Below are 18,641 nucleotides of genomic sequence, written 5' to 3' on the forward strand. Positions count from 1 at the left end.
GATTGCTTGCTTGTTTGTTTGCTTGTTTTTGCTTTTTGTTTGTTTTGTTTGTTTGTGTTTGGAATCATGAGCTTGCATAGAAATGTCCTGGAAACTATACCTCATTTAGTACTGGCGTTCAATCCCTGAGTCCCATAGGATAGAAGGAGAGAACTGGCTCCAAAAAGTTGTCTTTTGACCTTCAAGCATGCTGTGACACAAGTACACTTATACATATACAACACACATGTGCATGCACACATAGCACAGTGACAAAACATATAAATAAGTAAATAAATACATAAATACATAAAGTGTGATAAATGAAGAAAAATATACCCACGTTCCCTTTCTGCTGATTCTACCCAATGAACTAAAAATTTCTGAGAATGTTACACTCTTAAAGTCTTACCTTCCAGGATATCTATATTACTGTTTTCAATTCCAGCAAGCTAGAGCAACAGACGGCTTGTTGCAACTGTAAAGGTCATAGTTGGGATCTGGCTTCTGCCTTTGATAACTTTCTGGGGACAAGGAATTTCCCTACACTAACCCCAACTTTGTGTGTGTGTGTGTGTGTGTGTGTGTGTGTGTGTGTGTGTGTGTGTGTGTATGTGTGTGTATGTGTGTGTATACAGTTATAGCACCTACAAAATAGGACTAAGAGACAATCTACTTCCACTGGAGAGTCCCCAGTTTAGATATAGGTACCAAGTATGAGCCTTCTGTGCTCAATTGTCTGATAAAGCTTCTATAGAGTAAGAAGACAGCTAAAGTTAGCTTTAGGTGGGTTAGAAACCATTATGGAACCAAATGAGTCCTATGGTTCTGGGAAGAAGAGTAACGAAGGCAAGTGACTGTCTATGCCCTTCAGTTTCTCTTCCAGAAAGAGGTCATTGATATAGATGGACCATTCTTGTGGATAAGGGAGTGGGCTCCCAACCTTGCCCTAGGGTTTGGAGATGAGAAGAGGGCCCCAGAGGATCTGGGAGATTCACAAGAGACTGAGGGCCTGGTACCAGATTTAGAATAAACAGTACTCATGGTGGAGCCTCATGGGGCAGTACCCTGACAATTCCTGTCTGGGTCTGAAACATCAAAATTGTAGATTCAGGGGAAAGACTGTTCATAGAAGCACAGAGTCTGATCATCAGACATGTGTGTATTAAAACCAATAGGACAGCTGGGTCTGATGCAAAGCTTCTACCTACCCTGGATAACTGTGTCTTCTTTTAAAGTCCATTAGCTCTAGGTAAGGATAGGAAAGGTTGCACTATAAGAATACATAGCCCAAGTCACCTCACACAGATAAACTCAGCTAAAAAGCTCTGTGTTCTGAGGTTTAGGCTGGGGAGGATGCTTGGGATATTTTATTTTCATTGTTTTTAAAAAAAATCTATTTTTTTAAAATTTACAATATAATCACATTTCTTCTTTCTCTTTCTTCCTTCCAATCCCTTCCATATTCTCAGCTCCACTCTTCGTCAAGTTCATGGTCTTTTTAAAAAATGTTTGTTTCATGCATATGTGTGTGCATGTGTGTATGTATATATGTTTATATATATATATATTTCTAAATATAATGTGCTCAGCCCATACCATGCTACTTGTATGTTGTCACACACTTCTGAGTGAAAGAGCCATGGGAAACCCCACAGAACAAGTGGTCTGGTTTATAGATTTGACATTGAGACGTGGGATGTGAAGGAGGCCATTCAAGTTAAGCTGAAGGATCTTGCTGAGAAATACAGGGTTATCTCATAGACACTCAAGATGAGGAAACCAAAAACAAAGAGCCTAAGGGACTTTGATCAGGAAAGGTAGGACATAGTCCCTCAATGCCCTCCCTCAGAAGATTCATTATTGCTTATTGTTTTTGATTGTCTGGGGATCAGACCCAGGGAAGTTGTGTTTTAGACAAGCAGTCTAGCACTGGGCTACATCTCCAGGCCCCTTCAAATTTTCACCTTCTTTCTTCTCGTCTCTTCTGCTAATCTTCTCTTCTGCTAAAGTCCTCTCTGATTTTTTATTTTCTTTGACCAACAATTGATATGTACCCAATAACTGTATCTTTATTCTTTCATTTCAAACACCCAGTGTGATATATCTGATGATTGAAAAAAAATTACCTAAATCCTGATTGGTACCTTCTTATCCCAATAAATCTTTACTGGCAGAAAACTATTCCCAAACAGGCATACATTGTTAGTGCCTGCCAGCCTGCTACAGTGGCAAAAGATGAATAGCCTGACAGAGACTGACTCACAAAGGCTAAAAGCTATCTGTTCCCTTATAGAAAAAATTTAACCATTGATGCAAAATTGGGTTGATTTCTTTACTTAGAAAGTCAAATTTAGTTAGATTTGGCTCTGTTCAGATTTATAGCTCTGACATAATGTAAAATGAGGTGGATATTATATCGTGTCATTGTAGTATTTAAAAAGAAATAAACTGTTAAAAAATAAAGAAAAGGAACAAAGGCATTGGTTATCAGCTTCACATTAAGGATAATTTTATCTATTTAATCTTTACTGTGTTCTTTGAGAGCCTGTGATAGTTCAAGTTTTGTGAAAATAAAAACTAAGTATCTCTGAACATCTATTGAAGCTACCATCATTGTATCTACATAACATGATGAGAATGTATGAGTTACTTGGCTTCTTGTCCATTATAAATCTGGCACAGATGACAGACTTCTGTGGCTCAGTAACCAGAGAGTCAGGGAGAGGAGAAAGTTGAACAGATAAAGTTATAGCCTGGGGGATTTTCACCCCTCCAGGGAAGCCACATGGTCTAGTGCTCAGCGCTCCCAGAGCATGCTGACTGATGACTGAACAGGAGTTAGTAGCTGAGAAAACCCAAGAAGTACCTGTATGGAAGAGAAAGCCAAAGAATACTTTCCTTGTCTCCTAAGTAATCTATACCACTGATCTGACGAGGTCCAAAACTTAGGTAATCTTTGCCCTGTGTAGTGTTCATGTGTCAACGAAAAAAAAAAATCTCATGATATGCCAGCTAGGAAGGATGCATGCTCAGATTCATGGAGGTTCTGTATGGTGGTAGAGTCCTAGGGAGAGCATGGTTCTTTGCAATGGATACCATAGAGTGTTCCTTCCTTCTGTTTCCTTTTGGAAACTCACTCATTAAATCTTCATTTTTAGAACTCCTTTCCTTAAGTTATTGTTTTAAGACTCATATGCTACCCTGGAACTTCCTGTTCAACAGTAGGCACACCGTTTCCTCCTCCTCCTCTTCCTCCTCCTCCTCCTTTTCCTTCTTCTCCTCCTCCTTTTTCCTCCTCCTTTTCCTCCTCTTCTTGATTTTCCCAAGGAAGCCAAGTTCATCAGTAAGATGTTAAGAGTAGCAAAATTGTGTAGTCAAAGGGAAAGCACTCTTGAAGGGATGTTTTCTCAAGGAATTTTGTGCTAGGTAAACTAGACTGCCTTCAGAGACTAGAGATCTCATCGGTGTTGCAAACACAAATGAGATCTAGCTTACATTCACTCATCTTTAGACAGTGCATAGGGGGATGAAAGAGCTTAAACTTAGCCTGACCATGGAAGGAATAGCTTTAGTTATTCTTTGTGTTTTGGTGGTACTCTGTGAAGATTGTAAGGAGGATGGGTTCCTTGTTCATTCTGCTGTGTGCCATTATTGAAAGTGTTTCTTATTCACTAATCACCTCCAATCTTACTTGGCATTACAAACTGCTAAAGGGAAATATTCAGACTCCATTGATCTCTACAGACAGAGGCTGATCACCACCCAATTCAGGGAATGGCATACAACTGGTTACTGGGTAACTGACGTGAGTGATCAATTGGATTTGGTCAGGAATGCAAAATTGACATTGGCAATACATCTCTGCAAGCACATTCTAGATAAATATGTAACTGAGCAAACTGCTTAATAATCAGTATTAATATTCCCTCATCTACAAAGAGGGGGACAAATGCCGCAGGAGGTGTTTGTGAGGACTAAATTATGAAGTAACTACAGCAGCAGGCACTGTAATGAATTGTTTCTTAGCACCGTCCCTGGCTCAGAGAGGGTGCTTAATAAATGTTAGCTATTATTATTCAGTTTGCATTTTGACATGATTTGGAAGTGCTTAATTTTCGCAATAGTTGGTGCATTTTTAGTGCTGGAAATAGACAGATAGATACAACCCTTATAGGGAAAGTTGACAATCCAAATTAGCCAGAATCAGAATCTCTATAGTGTGTTTATTTCATGGGCTTTGTAATGTTGATCTGGGCAGTGGGGAAGCAGTTTTCATTGTGAGGTGTTCTCTAACCTGGGAAAAGTGATCACAGCTAGCCATTCTTTTCCTTCTTCGTGTTGTCTTTCTTGTGTTGCTTGCAGTGACCTATGAAGGAGATAGCCTCACCTGGATGTCCAGTTCCTTCTTTTGCAAAGCAAAAATTATTGAAGGAGGAGCAAGACTTTATTCGTTCCTTCATGAATATGCTCCTATTCTGTGTCTTAAAAGGCCATTTGCATAATTAAGAGGCAGTGAACACACAGAGAGAGCACATGAACAACAGTCCCCATTGGTGTGCAGAGGTGCTCTGTTTCCTTATGGATGGGACATTCACTGTGCTTGCTGCACCTATGATGCCTAGCACTCTATCTGAAATAGTTCCTGTTATTGAGCCATTCACCCAGTATGCATAATATTATGAATCAAGGTGATTTCCCATAGATGTTTACATATTAGTGGTATTCACAGGCCATGATTTAAAAAGTGGCTGATTTATTCCTAATCTTTACATTGCCCTTGGAGTATGTTGAATATGAAAAAGGAGAGCACAGGGCTGAAGACTCCTGGTAGCTAACCTCATCAGAGCATGCATCCATCTCCGGGGAGCATCAGTTTCTCTAATGTGAGTGTCTGATGGATGTGATCTTCGTCTTGAGACCAGGTAGACTACAGGCATTGCCAATCATGCTTTAGTGTGATTTGGGCCCAGACAGTATGTTGAGAGGAATGAAAACCCTGCCAACTTGTCCCAGGGACCTTAATTCTTCCTGGTGTCATTTATAACTTCTTCTGGCTTACAAAAAATAATTGTCACTCAAGGCTTCTTCCAGTGATTTCCAGAACCACAATCTCATTTCAACTTCACTCTTATGTAGCAGGCCCCCTGTGAGACTTATTCTTTTGCTTCGTGGAGGTGGCAAGGCAAATAAAGGTAGTCTATTCCAGACAATTCCTTCATCCTTGTACTCAATTGGAAAAAATTCAGAGTCAAAGGGAATTTATAAATTGGTTAAAATGGTTCTGAGCTGTGCCATTGAGTGGCCTTCCCAGTCACATAGAATCAGCTCAGCCTTGCACTTAGAAAGCAAAGCATTCAGTATTGGACCTCCAGATTATCTCCATTTTCTGCTGTTTCTTAAATCTCAGCTCCAACCAACATCATCTTTATACCAAACCAGAGAAGAACCCCAGTGACAATTGTGCTCTGGAGACCTCGTATATCTAAGTTCTTCCAAATGGAACATGAAAAGCACAATGCACATCTCACTTGGTGATGGGTGTCACTCCTCAATCTCACTCCAATGTCTTGTAGGTTCACAAGCCTCTCGTCTACAATCGGACAATTAAAGAATGGAATGACTTAGAGTTCTTGGCACTTTAATGTATAATTTCCTAGGATTTTTTTCCCACCACTGAGAAAATGCTTAAAAATAACTCCCCATTTTAATTAGCTCTGCATCCTGACATTTTTGGAGCTATTTAAGTTTGACAGTGATTAGTGTCTTTTCATTGAGTAGGCTTTGCAGTAGAAAGATCAATTCAGCATGTATTAGTATTTACTGGAAAGAGTAGAAGACACCCAGTCTTACCACAGGTTCCTCTAGCAGCTAACAGGGGTATGCTACTGGATCTCAATCTCAGCATATGCAAGTGATTTCTCTCCTTTCCCTACCTTGATCCTCCTGTGTAATTCACTCACTGCCACGTCCAGGTGGGCGCAATCTTTATTTCATCCCCCATGTCTATTTTCCCCATATATAGAGTTTTTCCATTTTGTCATCACTTAAACTCTGCCCTATACAAAATAGCTGATAACTGCTTAACAGCAATCAAAATCCAACAAATGATGGCTTAGTGCTAAGGACTTTATATGCAGTATCTCATTTCACTTTCATGGTCCAGCTGTGGAGTCTGCTTTATCATCCTCATCCTACAAATTAACAAATGATTGCAAAGACAACTGGCATAACTGCTCAGACCACCCGAGCAGGAGGTACAAATCTCAGATGAACTCCAGCTTGACCTGTTTTATTTCAGAATTTGATGTCTGCTTGTTCTACTATATGTCACTGATGGCTACTACACCGGCTGCTTTTCTTTTTCACCATTTTTTCTCCAGGCAGTTGACAATGAGTTCTTAAGGAATGTTGCAAAAGAGCCACTACATACAAGATTCTCCTTACCACCTTCTTTGTTTCTGGTATAGTATTGGTACCTAATTTATCATGTCATGCTAATATTTGTAGAGAATATTTTATGGATACTATTTACCTTTCCCCCCTTGCTTATCATTATGTAACTCATCTCTTCCCTGACTCATTAATCTTGAGTGGCCTTCATTCACTACTTCCAGTACAGGATGACAAACAGAACACATAGGAACAAAAGGTTCCATTATAGGCTTTGATTTTGAAATACCAGACCTATTGTAGAAAGAGAAAGACCAAAGGACTTTGACAAGACAGCTTTGTCTAACCCTTCTTTCTCGAACTAGACAAGCATTGGATTTTCTAGATGTACAGCTCACATGCATGTTTTTTGGTATGCTCTGTCATATCCTACGTTGAGGCCACCAGACATAGCACTATTCTAAGTGCTTGTGAGTCTAGCAACAAACAGAATAGAAAAAGCTCTATTTGTGAGAAGAGTCATGGATTCTACAACATCCCCCTGAAAATTTTTTTGCTGGCATGAGATTTTCGGAAGCTTATATGCCTCTGGCTTGTGTCACAGAGAATAAAAAGGCTTCTGCCTTCCATTTTGATGTTTGAGTAGGGTTAGTCACATACCTACCTATACAGGCATAGAGTGCCATCAGGAAGCCACTCTCTTAACTTTCTTTCAGGGACACATGTTATTGACATTGCAGTTTCTAATTTTAGTGCTTTGAAGACCTAAGCCAGTGGGTATCAATTTTCCTACTGCTGCAATCCTATAATATAGTCACTTATGTTGTAGTGACCTTTAGCCACAAAATTATTTCATTGATACTTCATAACTGCAATTTTGCTACTACTATGACTCGTAATGTAAATCTCATAGGTAGGATATCACAAAGAGCTCATGACCCACAGGTTGCAAACTGTGGATCTAAGCAGACTTGAAATTTCTCAGATCACCAAACTTTTTAGTTCCTTTTACTCATAATTTCTCCTACAATTTCTGTTTCCTATGAGATCTGAGAAAGAAATTCTGGCTTCATCTTCAGCATTTTGCTTATAAATCTCCTTAGCTGATGAGCTGATGAGCATTCATATATGTATGTGTGTATATATATAAAATCTGTTGAACTTTTTTTTTTAAACCATAAACCAATGTCTTCTTTCTTCTAGTTGCCAAAGCTTGGATCCTTTAATATTCTGGTGCTCATATGCAGAGCCTTCAACATATATGTTTCTAAAATAGACCTTTTGAGGCAATCTGGTTTTTTTTTTTCAATGATGTGTTTAAAGTGCACCAACTTTCAGCCTATCAACTACTTCCAAATCCACAGTTTTAGATATTGGTTAAAGCTGAGCTCAATATTTGATGTCATAATTTCTGTAAGTCATGAAATATCCCTTATAGACTCTCTTATTAGAATCTTCATTTTCTTATGGTAGACTACTAAGAACCTCTGACCCAATCCATAGGTTAGTCTATTGATGGTGTCTTAGTACTGTGTCATTATTTGGAGATTGTACAAAATATACAATTTGAGACATGTTTGGATAAAGTGGGTCAGCAAGAGCTTGGACACAGAGATTGTCTCTTGCCCTGGCCACTTCCTGTACTACTTGCTGCTTATTGTCTGTGGTGAAATGAGCAGCCTCTTTGAAGTATACCATTCACAATGATGTGCTTCCTCTCACATACTTAGAAGTAAAGGAACCAGGAACAGTGAGACCTTTGTACTTGTAGTTAAAATAAGGAGTACTCTCCTTAAGTTGTTTATGTCAGGCACATTGCCATAACAGAAAGAAAGGTTGACTAGGGCAATTGCTATGACAAGCCACCTGAAATTCAGTGACAAAATACAATGCATATTCATGATTCTTTGGGGGCTAAAATTAAACTGTCAGTAATATTGCATTCCTTTATGCAATCTCAGAGAGATACAATATTTTCTTCTGTTATATTCCCTCAACTCTATGTACTTATATCTATTGACTCATCCCATATCCACTGTCAAAATCACAGTCAAGTATTTCTTACATTCTATTATCATGACACTGCTATTTCACTTTCTGTATTAATAATGTTTTTGCCATTGCAACAAAATATTAGGGAAATCAACATAAAAGAAGAAAGATTTGTCCCAAGTTTCACATTCAAATGTTTTAGTTACTACCTGGTTTGCTCTATCATTTTTGGTTCATGCTACTATAGAATATCATTACAAAAGAACATGGAAGAAAATAGTGCTGACCTTATGGGATCCAGAATGCAGAGAGAGGTGGGGAGGCAGGGGAAAGCAGAGAAGCTGTGAAGAAGACATTCCCCTCAATGGCAGGCCCCTAGCAATGCACTTTTTCTAGTAGGCTTCACCTTTCACAGTTTACCACTTTGAATATTTTAGTCAATTATGTATTTGTAAGTGGACTGACCTATCAACTAAGCGAGAGCTCTAATGATACAGTAACTTTTCAAGTTTTCAATCTATTAATTGGGATCCAGGCCTTTGACAAAATCATTTAATGGATCACCGTGATACATTCAACTCACCTGGATAATGTAGCATGATTTGTAATTTCATTCCTGCTTCCTCATATTCATATGTTCTAGGAATTAGGAGGGTTCAGTGTTCTGCTTAACACAAGCCATCTCATCTAGTGTTCCAATTTCCAGTCATGGTTTATACATTTTATTTAGAGCATCTCTATTGATTTTGAGTCTAGAACAGAACCTATTTTTCTCTTTCAATAAGCACATCATTTTAAGGTGGTGAGTTTACACAGAGACTAGACCAGTTTTATCGTAGAGTATTCTGTGCTCTGCCCATGAGTCTTTCTCACTATTAGACTCAGGTTAAGTATTTTTTGGAAGAGCATGTCTGCCATCTCACCAGTTGTGTTTTAGCTCAGCATATCACCATCTTCAGTGCTGTGTTTGATTGCCTGGATAGGGCAGACTTCCTTCATTTAGCTTCAGAAATACAATTTCCCTTGAATGAGTAAACAACGGAGGAAAATAACACTTTACATTTGTGTAAATATCTTGTTTTCTCTATCAAAATTTCACATAATGGTTGTAATGTATAGGATGACCATTTCACAAATTAATGTTATCATCTTAAAAGTTTTAAAATCACTTAATTACTAGGTAATTTTATTGTCTAGAGTTCTTCTGTGAAAGAAACTATATCATAGGCCCCCATTTTCAAATAGTACTGTGGTCCTGTGCTACAATATGAGTTCCAATTGCTCAGCATATATACTTTTGTTATTCCTTAATTATTCCCTATGCTATCAAAACAAAAGCCTTCATAAAACTCCCTATATCCTATTAGTGTAAAATAATTGGGATTTAAAATCACCCTTGCCATATGTAAAAAATGTTCTAAAATTTTCTTTGAAATTTTACCTGGCATTATTTCTCTAAGAAGTTCCTATATGACCACAGATATATTTGAGGTAGAGATCTATTGATATATTGATACATTGAGATAGTGATCTAGTCTTTGCCCCTGTGAACATTCAAATGTATAGAAGTCTTCTATTGATACTCCATCAGTGCCAGTTTGACCTAATTGATTAACCAGGTCAATGAGTTAAATAAACACCTGTCAATTATTGCGAGCCTTGCCATAAAATAAACTTTCAGGATCTGAGTTCAGTTCAAAAAACTTTGGTGGTTCATGCTTATAATCTCACTACTGAGGAGACTGAGATGGGACAATGCCTACATCTCCATAGTGAGCCAGCCTTGCCTACTTGTCAAATTTCAGGCAGTAAAGAGACACTGTTTGAAACAAGCAAACAAATAAAATGGTGAATATAACTTTATCCTTTGACTTATACACATAAGGCATGAGCATAGTCACATGCATATGAAGAACTTAAAACGTTAAAAATAAGATGACACACATTTTGAAGTCAGGAAGTAGAATTTAAATATTGCTTCTTTTTAAACCAATAATTTAAATTTTGTATTTAATATTTGTACATATATTTGATAAGTTGAAGGACGGGAACACAATAAATAATAAAGGATCAGTGAAAACAATTGTCTTGTTCAGGGTTTCTATTGCTGCAATGAAACACCATGAGCAAGAAACAAGTTGGAGAAGAAAGGGTTTATTCAGCTTCCATTTCCACATTGCTATTCAATACTAAAGGAAGCCAGGACTGGAACTCACACAGGGCAGGAACCTGGATCCAGGAACTAATGCAGAGGCCATGGAGGGTGGCAGGGACGGGTGTGGAGGGGCATTGCTGCTTACTGGATTGTATCCCCTGGTTTGCTCAGCTTGCTTTTTTACAGAACCCAGGACTACCAGCCCAGGGATGGCACCACTCACAATGGATTGGGCCCTGCATCCTTGTTCACTAATTGAGAAAATGCCTTACAGCTGCATCCCATGGAGGCATTTCCTCAACTGAGGCTCCTTCCTTTATGGTAACACCAGCTTGTGTCAAGTTAGCACACAAAATCAGCCAGTACAATAAAATAGCAAAAATCATTGATCATTTGATAGGACCAGACCTGACCAAGGAAGAATTAGCATTATTCCTACAGATGTATGTGTTGTTATCATTTTCACATAGCTCTTGGTCAATTAAGTTATTAACTTAAGCCCCGAGGAGATGGTGGTGGTAGAAATATTAGAGGAAGCACAGCTGAATCCAGGACTGAAGGTGAGTAGCTGTCTTAGGCAACGGGCAGAGTGCAACACCAGATTGAAAACACAGATACCTCAATTTCCTACAGGGAGATGTTTACATTTCACTCTTGGTACTGAGGTTTTCTTATTGTGTTCATGTCTGAGCAACAACACCATGCCTGAATCAAAATGAGGAATTGTTTAACTTCCCATGAAGTTTTAACTGATTTCTCACTCAGTATATAAGGTACTACCATAATAAGAATGTCCAAGCTGCCACATCCACTCCAGTAGTGACTTGAGTGACAAGCCCAAAAGCTTGGATGCAGTCCGGAGGCTAAAAGTTCATGGAAACTTAGTCTCCTGGAACTGTGGCATCCTGTATAATGAATGCTCAAAATCTGTCCTTGCTTTAGTCAGGTGTATGAATCTGTGTGCTTTCTTCCAATATTGTTTTATTATAAGTGCCTTTAAAGATTGATTTTGACATATAGCTAAGTTAGATTAGCCTTCACCAGTGTTCCAATGTTCTAGGCAGTCCTTGAGCTGACCCTGGGCTTGGAATTCAGTGAGAATATTACCTCTTCAGTAACATTCAGAATTACCTCTAGTATTGTAAAGGAGACAGTTAAAGAAATCAGGTATTACAATTTACTTGAATAGAGCTAGTAATCTCAGGACTAGTCTACACAGTAAATACCTAGAACAATAGCCAAGTGACTCCCATATGCAAGAATTTACCATGGCCTAGGAAAAAGGTTGGTTGTAGTTTTAGGAGGAACTGTAGTATTATTCATGAAAGGGCTAGTAGAATGGAATTCCCCTAGTGCAGGTTTTTCAGTAGGCCCAGAGGAATAGCATAGTCAGGTATTTACTAAAGGACCCCTGGTGGTGGGTTTAACAACAGACCACTCACCTGGCTCCTGTGTTTAGCTGATCTTAATTAAGGGTTGTTCCTATTCTCAGTTGTAAACATGGCCTGGTTCCCTCTAGCTTTTTATGTATACATTTTTTTGTTTGTTTGTTTTATGTCAATATACCTTGGCAGATGTATTCGCCTAATTTTCTTGTTTTTCTTCTGTATTAAAAGTCTGGTACTTGCTTGGAAAAATAACATCCAGATACCACACTACCTTGTGTCAGTATTTGTGTGTCATCCACACCAACTCCTTGCTCACATGTAACCAGAACACTGAGTTTTCTTGCAGATCGAGGACCCGACTGAGGTTTGTCTACAGCACAAGCTTAATGTCAACTAATGGAAAAATGAAAGAATGTCAGCCAGGAGCCGTCTAGCAAAGGCTAAAAGCTATCAGGCGATCTTCCAGAGAAGTTTCACCATGGAAATACAATCAAAGAGTCTTTGGAAGGCAAGACCAAAGGTGAAAAGTCAGGAAATGATTACTGCAACTGATACGCCTTTTCTGTACTTATAAAATGAATATTAAATAATCCCTGAACATTAGATGATCCTATTGGGCAGATTTCTTTAGATCAATGAAGATATACTATCTTGTAGTGATGCTGTATAGACACACAGAAGATTTCTAAATTCCTAATGATAATCCTATAAGAATTCCTACAATTACATTACTCATCATTAAGCCCTTTATAACAGGACTGCTATTCAAGCTGTCACTGATATAAAACTGCAATTAGAACTCTGCCAGTCTTCATGTGTCATGAGTTAATTGCTTCTGAGATAGATAGCAGGCATTTACAACTTAGGGACACATTCCTAGAGGCTATAAAACAATTAACCAAAGGCCATAAAAGAAAACAATGATTTGATGTAGGTGCAAGGACAGAAGATATAATATTGACTAGGCTTATCTATACCAAACTTCAATGCTAACTTAGTCAAAAAAATTATGGTTTTTAACTTTCAATGAACCTGTGGAAATAGTGACGACAAAAAATAAATAAATAAAATAAATGTCTAGTTAGATAACTACACTTAAGGAAGCACATGTAAACATTTCTGTTGTAGACTTCTTATTAAATCCATGATTTGAAATTATGTTTGAGCTTTTAGTGAACTTAAAAAAAAAAAAAAAGGAAAGATGTTTGGAATGTTGTGATTTATTCTCCCCAAAATGGTACACAAATTAGTAATGACATCATGCTAGGGGCAGAAGGATAATTAGAAAATAAGGTATAACAAAATTTAACAGAGCATAAGAAAGATATGAAGAGAGAGAAAGAGGAAGCTGCAGAGAGAGCAGAAGGAGCAGGCAGGTTTCTTTTTACCACGGGATGGAACAGTTCTTTACTTACTAAGTAAGACAAAGCTTTTATTCTCACAGACTTGGGTTCAAGTCATTTAGAAATAAAAATGTAGAAGTGTTTTCTTTCTTCATGCAGTAAAGATTAGAGCTCATTTTTATCTATAATGAGTGAGAGTGAGTTCTTTCTGCACTGGTGCTTGGGCTTTTGTTCCATATGAATATGTCAGTATGGATGTGTGTATGTAAGTATGTAAATATGAGATAAGTAAGTAGTTGGGCTCAACAGGAGAGCATGAAGTTGTATGAGTATGTATGCATGGATGTGTATTTATATAAATGTATGTGAGTTTATGCATATTTGCTTGTGTAAAAGTTTTTCCTACTGAGGGTATGACTCTCTTCTCTTGGTTCAATAAAAATTTATTGCTCCAAACCTCTTTTCCACCCATCAAGTGAGAGGGGAGGCTTCTGGTCAAGAGAGTAGGGAGCCCTTAGCAATTAATCCTTTACTTAATCCCCTGCTGTTAAGTAACAGGTATGAATTGCCCAAGCCAGTTTTTAACCACAGAATATGCAAGAACATTTTTAGATTTCTTTTAGAAGCCAGCTGCTTAAGCTTTCAGTATAATTAGAGAGATAAAAGACCAGAGTTCATCAGTCTTTCAAACTACATCCCGAGACCATCAGTCCTGAAAGCTATCTCTACATTCAATGCTGTGTCTAGCTTCAATGCATTCCAGGCCTGGTAGTCTCCCAGCAAAAGAGCTTCTTTTTTTTTTTTTTTTCCATTTTTTATTAGGTATTTAACTCATTTACATTTCCAATGCTATACCAAAAGTCCCCCATATCCACCCACCCCCACTCCCCTGCCCACCCACTCCCCCTTTTTGGCCCTGGTGTTCCCCTGTACTGGGGCATATAAAGTTTGCAAGTCCAATGGGCCTCTCTTTCCAGTGATGGCCGACTAGGCCATCTTTTGATATATATGCAGCTAGAGTCAAGAGCTCCGGGGTACTGGTTAGTTCATAATGTTGTTCCACCTATAGGGTTGCAGATCCCTTTAGCTCCTTGGCTACTTTCTCTAGCTCCTCCATTGGGAGCCCTATGATCCATCCATTAGCTGACTGTGAGCATCCACTTCTGTGTTTGCTAGGTCCCGGCATAGTCTCACAAGAGACAGCTACATCTGGGTCCTTTCAATAAAATCTTGCTAGTGTATGCAATGGTGTCAGCGTTTGGATGCTGATTATAGGGTGGATCCCTGGATATGGCAGTCTCTACATGGTCCATCCTTTCATCTCAGCTCCAAACTTTGTCTCTGTAACTCCTTCCATGGGTGTTTTGTTCCCAAATCTAAGGAGGGGCATAGTGTCCACACTTCAGTCTTCATTCTTCTTGAGTTTCATGTGTTTAGCAAATTATATCTTATATCCTGGGTATCCTAGGTTTGGGGCTAATATCCACTTATCAGTGAATACATATTGTGTGAGTTTCTTTGTGAATGTGTTACCTCACTCAGGATGATGCCCTCCAGGTCCATCCATTTGGCTAGGAATTTCATAAATTCATTCTTTTTAATAGCTGAGTAGTACTCCATTGTGTAGATGTACCACGTTTTCTGTATCCATTCCTCTGTTGAGGGGCATCTAGGTTCTTTCCAGCTTCTGGCTATTATAAATAAGGCTGCTATGAACATAGTGGAGCATGTGTCCTTCTTACCAGTTGGGGCATCTTCTGGATATATGCCCAGGAGAGGTATTGCTGGATCCTCCGGTAGTACTATGTCCAGTTTTCTGAGGAACCGCCAGACTCATTTCCAGAGTGGTTGTACAAGCCTGCACTCCCACCAACAATGGAGGAGTGTTCCTCTTTCTCCACATCCACGCCAGCATCTGCTGTCACCTGAATTTTTGATCTTAGCCATTCTGACTGGTGTGAGGTGGAATCTCAGGGTTGTTTTGATTTGCATTTCCCTAATGATTAAGGATGTTGAACATTTTTTCAAGTGCTTCTCTGCCATTCGGTATTCCTCAGGTGAGAATTCTTTGTTCAGTTCTGAGCCCCATTTTTTAATGGGGTTATTTGATTTTCTGAAGTCCACTGAGGAGTTGGTTCTTTGAGAAAATCAACAAGATAGATAAACCCTTAGCTAGACTCACTAAAGTGCACAGGGACAAAATCCTAATTAACAAAATCAGAAATGAAAAGGGAGAATTAACAACAGATCCTGAAGAAATCCAAAACACCATCAGATCCTTCTACAAAAGGCTATACTCAACAAAACTGGAAAACCTGGACGAAATGGACAAATTTCTGGACAGATACCAGGTACCAAAGTTGAATCAGGATCAAGTTGACCATCTAAACAGTCCCATATCACCTAAAGAAATAGAAGCAGTTATTAATAGTCTCCCAACCAAAAAAAGCCCAGGACCAGATGGGTTTAGTGCAGAGTTCTATCAGACCTTCAAAGAAGATCTAATTCCAATTCTGCACAAACTATTTCACAAAATAGAAGTAGAAGGTACTCTACCCAACTCATTTTATGAAGCCACTATTACTCTGATACCTAAACCACAGAAAGATCCAACAAAGATAGAGAACTTCAGACCAATTTCTCTTATGAATATCGATGCAAAAATCCTCAATAAAATTCTCGCTAACCGAATCCAAGAACACATTAAAGCAATCATCCATCCTGACCAAGTAGGTTTTATTCCAGGGATGCAGGGATGGTTTAATATATGAAAATCCATCAATGTAATCCATTATATAAACAAACTCAAAGACAAAAACCACATGATGATCTCGTTAGATGCAGAAAAAGCATTTGACAAGATCCAACACCCATTCATGATAAAAGTTTTGGAAAGATCAGGAATTCAAGGCCCATACCTAAACATGATAAAAGCAATCTACAGCAAACCAGTAGCCAACATCAAAGTAAATGGAGAGAAGCTGGAAGGAATCCCACTAAAATCAGGGACTAGACAAGGCTGCCCACTTTCTCCCTACCATTTCAACATAGTACTTGAAGTATTAGCCAGAGCAATTCGACAACAAAAGGAGATCAAGGGGATACAAATTGGAAAAGAGGAAGTCAAAATATCACTTTTTGCAGATGATATGATAGTATATATAAGTGACCCTAAAAATTCTACCAGAGAACTCCTAAACCTGATAAACAGCTTCGGTGAAGTAGCTGGATATAAAATAAACTCAAACAAGTCAATGGCCTTTCTCTATACAAAGAATAAACAGGCTGAGAAAGAAATTAGGGAAACAACACCCTTCTCAATAGTCACAAATAATATAAAATATCTTGGCGTGACTCTAACTAAGGAAGTGAAAGATCTGTATGATAAAAACTTCAAATCTCTGAAGAAAGAAATTAAGGAAGATCTCAGAAGATGGAAAGATCTCCCATGCTCATGGATTGGCAGGATCAACATTGTAAAAATGGCTATCTTGCCAAAAGCAATCTACAGATTCAATGCAATCCCCATCAAAATTCCAACTCAATTCTTCAACGAATTGGAAGGAGCAATTTGCAAATTTGTCTGGAATAACAAAAAACCTAGGATAGCAAAAAGTCTTCTCAAGGATAAAAGAACTTCTGGCGGAATCACCATGCCAGACCTAAAGCTTTACTACAGAGCAATTGTGATAAAAACTGCATGGTACTGGTATAGAGACAGACAAGTAGACCAATGGAATAGAATTGAAGACCCAGAAATGAACACACACCTATGGTCACTTGATCTTCGACAAGGGAGCTAAAACCATCCAGTGGAAGAAAGACAGCATTTTCAACAATTGGTGCTGGCACAACTAGTTGTTATCGTGTAGAACAATGCGAATCGATCCATACTTATCTCCTTGTACTAAGGTCAAATCTAAGTGGATCAAGGAACTTCACATAAAACCAGAGACACTGAAACTTATAGAGGAGAAAGTGGGGAAAAGCCTTGAAGATATGGGCACAGGGGAAAAATTCCTGAACAGAACAGCAATGGCTTGTGCTGTAAGATCGAGAATTGACAAATGGGACCTAATGAAACTCCAAAGTTTCTGCAAGGCAAAAGACACCGTCAATAAGACAAAAAGACCACCAACAGATTGGGAAAGGATCTTTACCTATCATAAATCAGATAGGGGACTAATATCCAACATATATAAAGAACTCAAGAAGGCAAAAGAACTTCTTAAATCAGCTCTGTACTAAGGAACACCAGCTTTTTCTCCATTCTCAAGGTAATGCTATTAACATTCACTCTTCTTCCTCCTGCTCTTCCTCCTCTTCTTTTTATTTGTGTATTTATTTGTTCACTTTAACATTGCAATGCAGTGCCCTGCCTCTTCTAGGTCCCTCAAATACAGTTCTACTTCCTCTCTCTTCTCCTCTGAGAACTGGGGGGACACCCCTGGGTATCAAGTCACTGCAGGACTAGGCACATACTCTCCCATTGAGGCCAGACACAGTGGCCCAAGATTTGCATGGACAAAGATGGAGCAAAGATGGAGGGAAGGGCCAACCAAGCCAATGACTGGCCCAACTTGAGAACTACCCCATGCGCAAGAACCATTCCCCTGCACTATTAAAGATACTCTATTATGCTTGCAGACAGGAGCCTAGCCTAACTGTCCTCTGAGAGCACCACCCAGCTACTGACTCAGACAGATGGAGAGATCTACAGCCAAGGAACTTGGGGACTCTTGAGGAAGACTTAGGGAAAGGATTGAGGGACCTGAAGGAAATAGTGACTCTACAAGGAAACTAACAGAGTCAACTAACCTTGACTCCCAGATTTGGGGGCTCCCAGAGACTGAACCACCAACTAAACAACATTTATACTTCTTAAGGACTAGTTTCTTCCAGTGTTGACAGAACTAAAGAACCATAAAGTAAAGAAAAACAATAGCCTTTAAGATGGCTGTAGGGCAAATACATTAAGTTTTATTCAATATGGAACATTAAATACCAAAAGAAGATTTCAATTAAGTAAAATTAAACTTAAATGAAATTTGGATTGTGAACAGAACAAAATATACTATACTGACATGTTTCTCAGAGAAACATTAGATTTTTGAAAAAAAAAATCACATCTCATTTAACACTCTACCAACTTTCAAGATCTGAAATTCCATAGATCTGTTGACTAAAAAGCTTTCAAATGACAGGAAATATGTTTTCTTTATGTTTATATTTCCATTTTCCATGATAGTGTTTTGTAACCTGAAGATATTCATTAATTAATAGTTTTGAGTAAATAAACCAATGAATGTATAACTATGTTAAATGAAAGAATGGATAATATGAAATAATTTCTCAAACTTGAGTAATTATTTTAGAATACATATTGTACAT

This window comes from Mus musculus, chromosome 8, assembly GCF_000001635.26.
Source record: "Mus musculus strain C57BL/6J chromosome 8, GRCm38.p6 C57BL/6J".
NCBI lineage: Eukaryota > Metazoa > Chordata > Mammalia > Rodentia > Muridae > Mus > Mus musculus.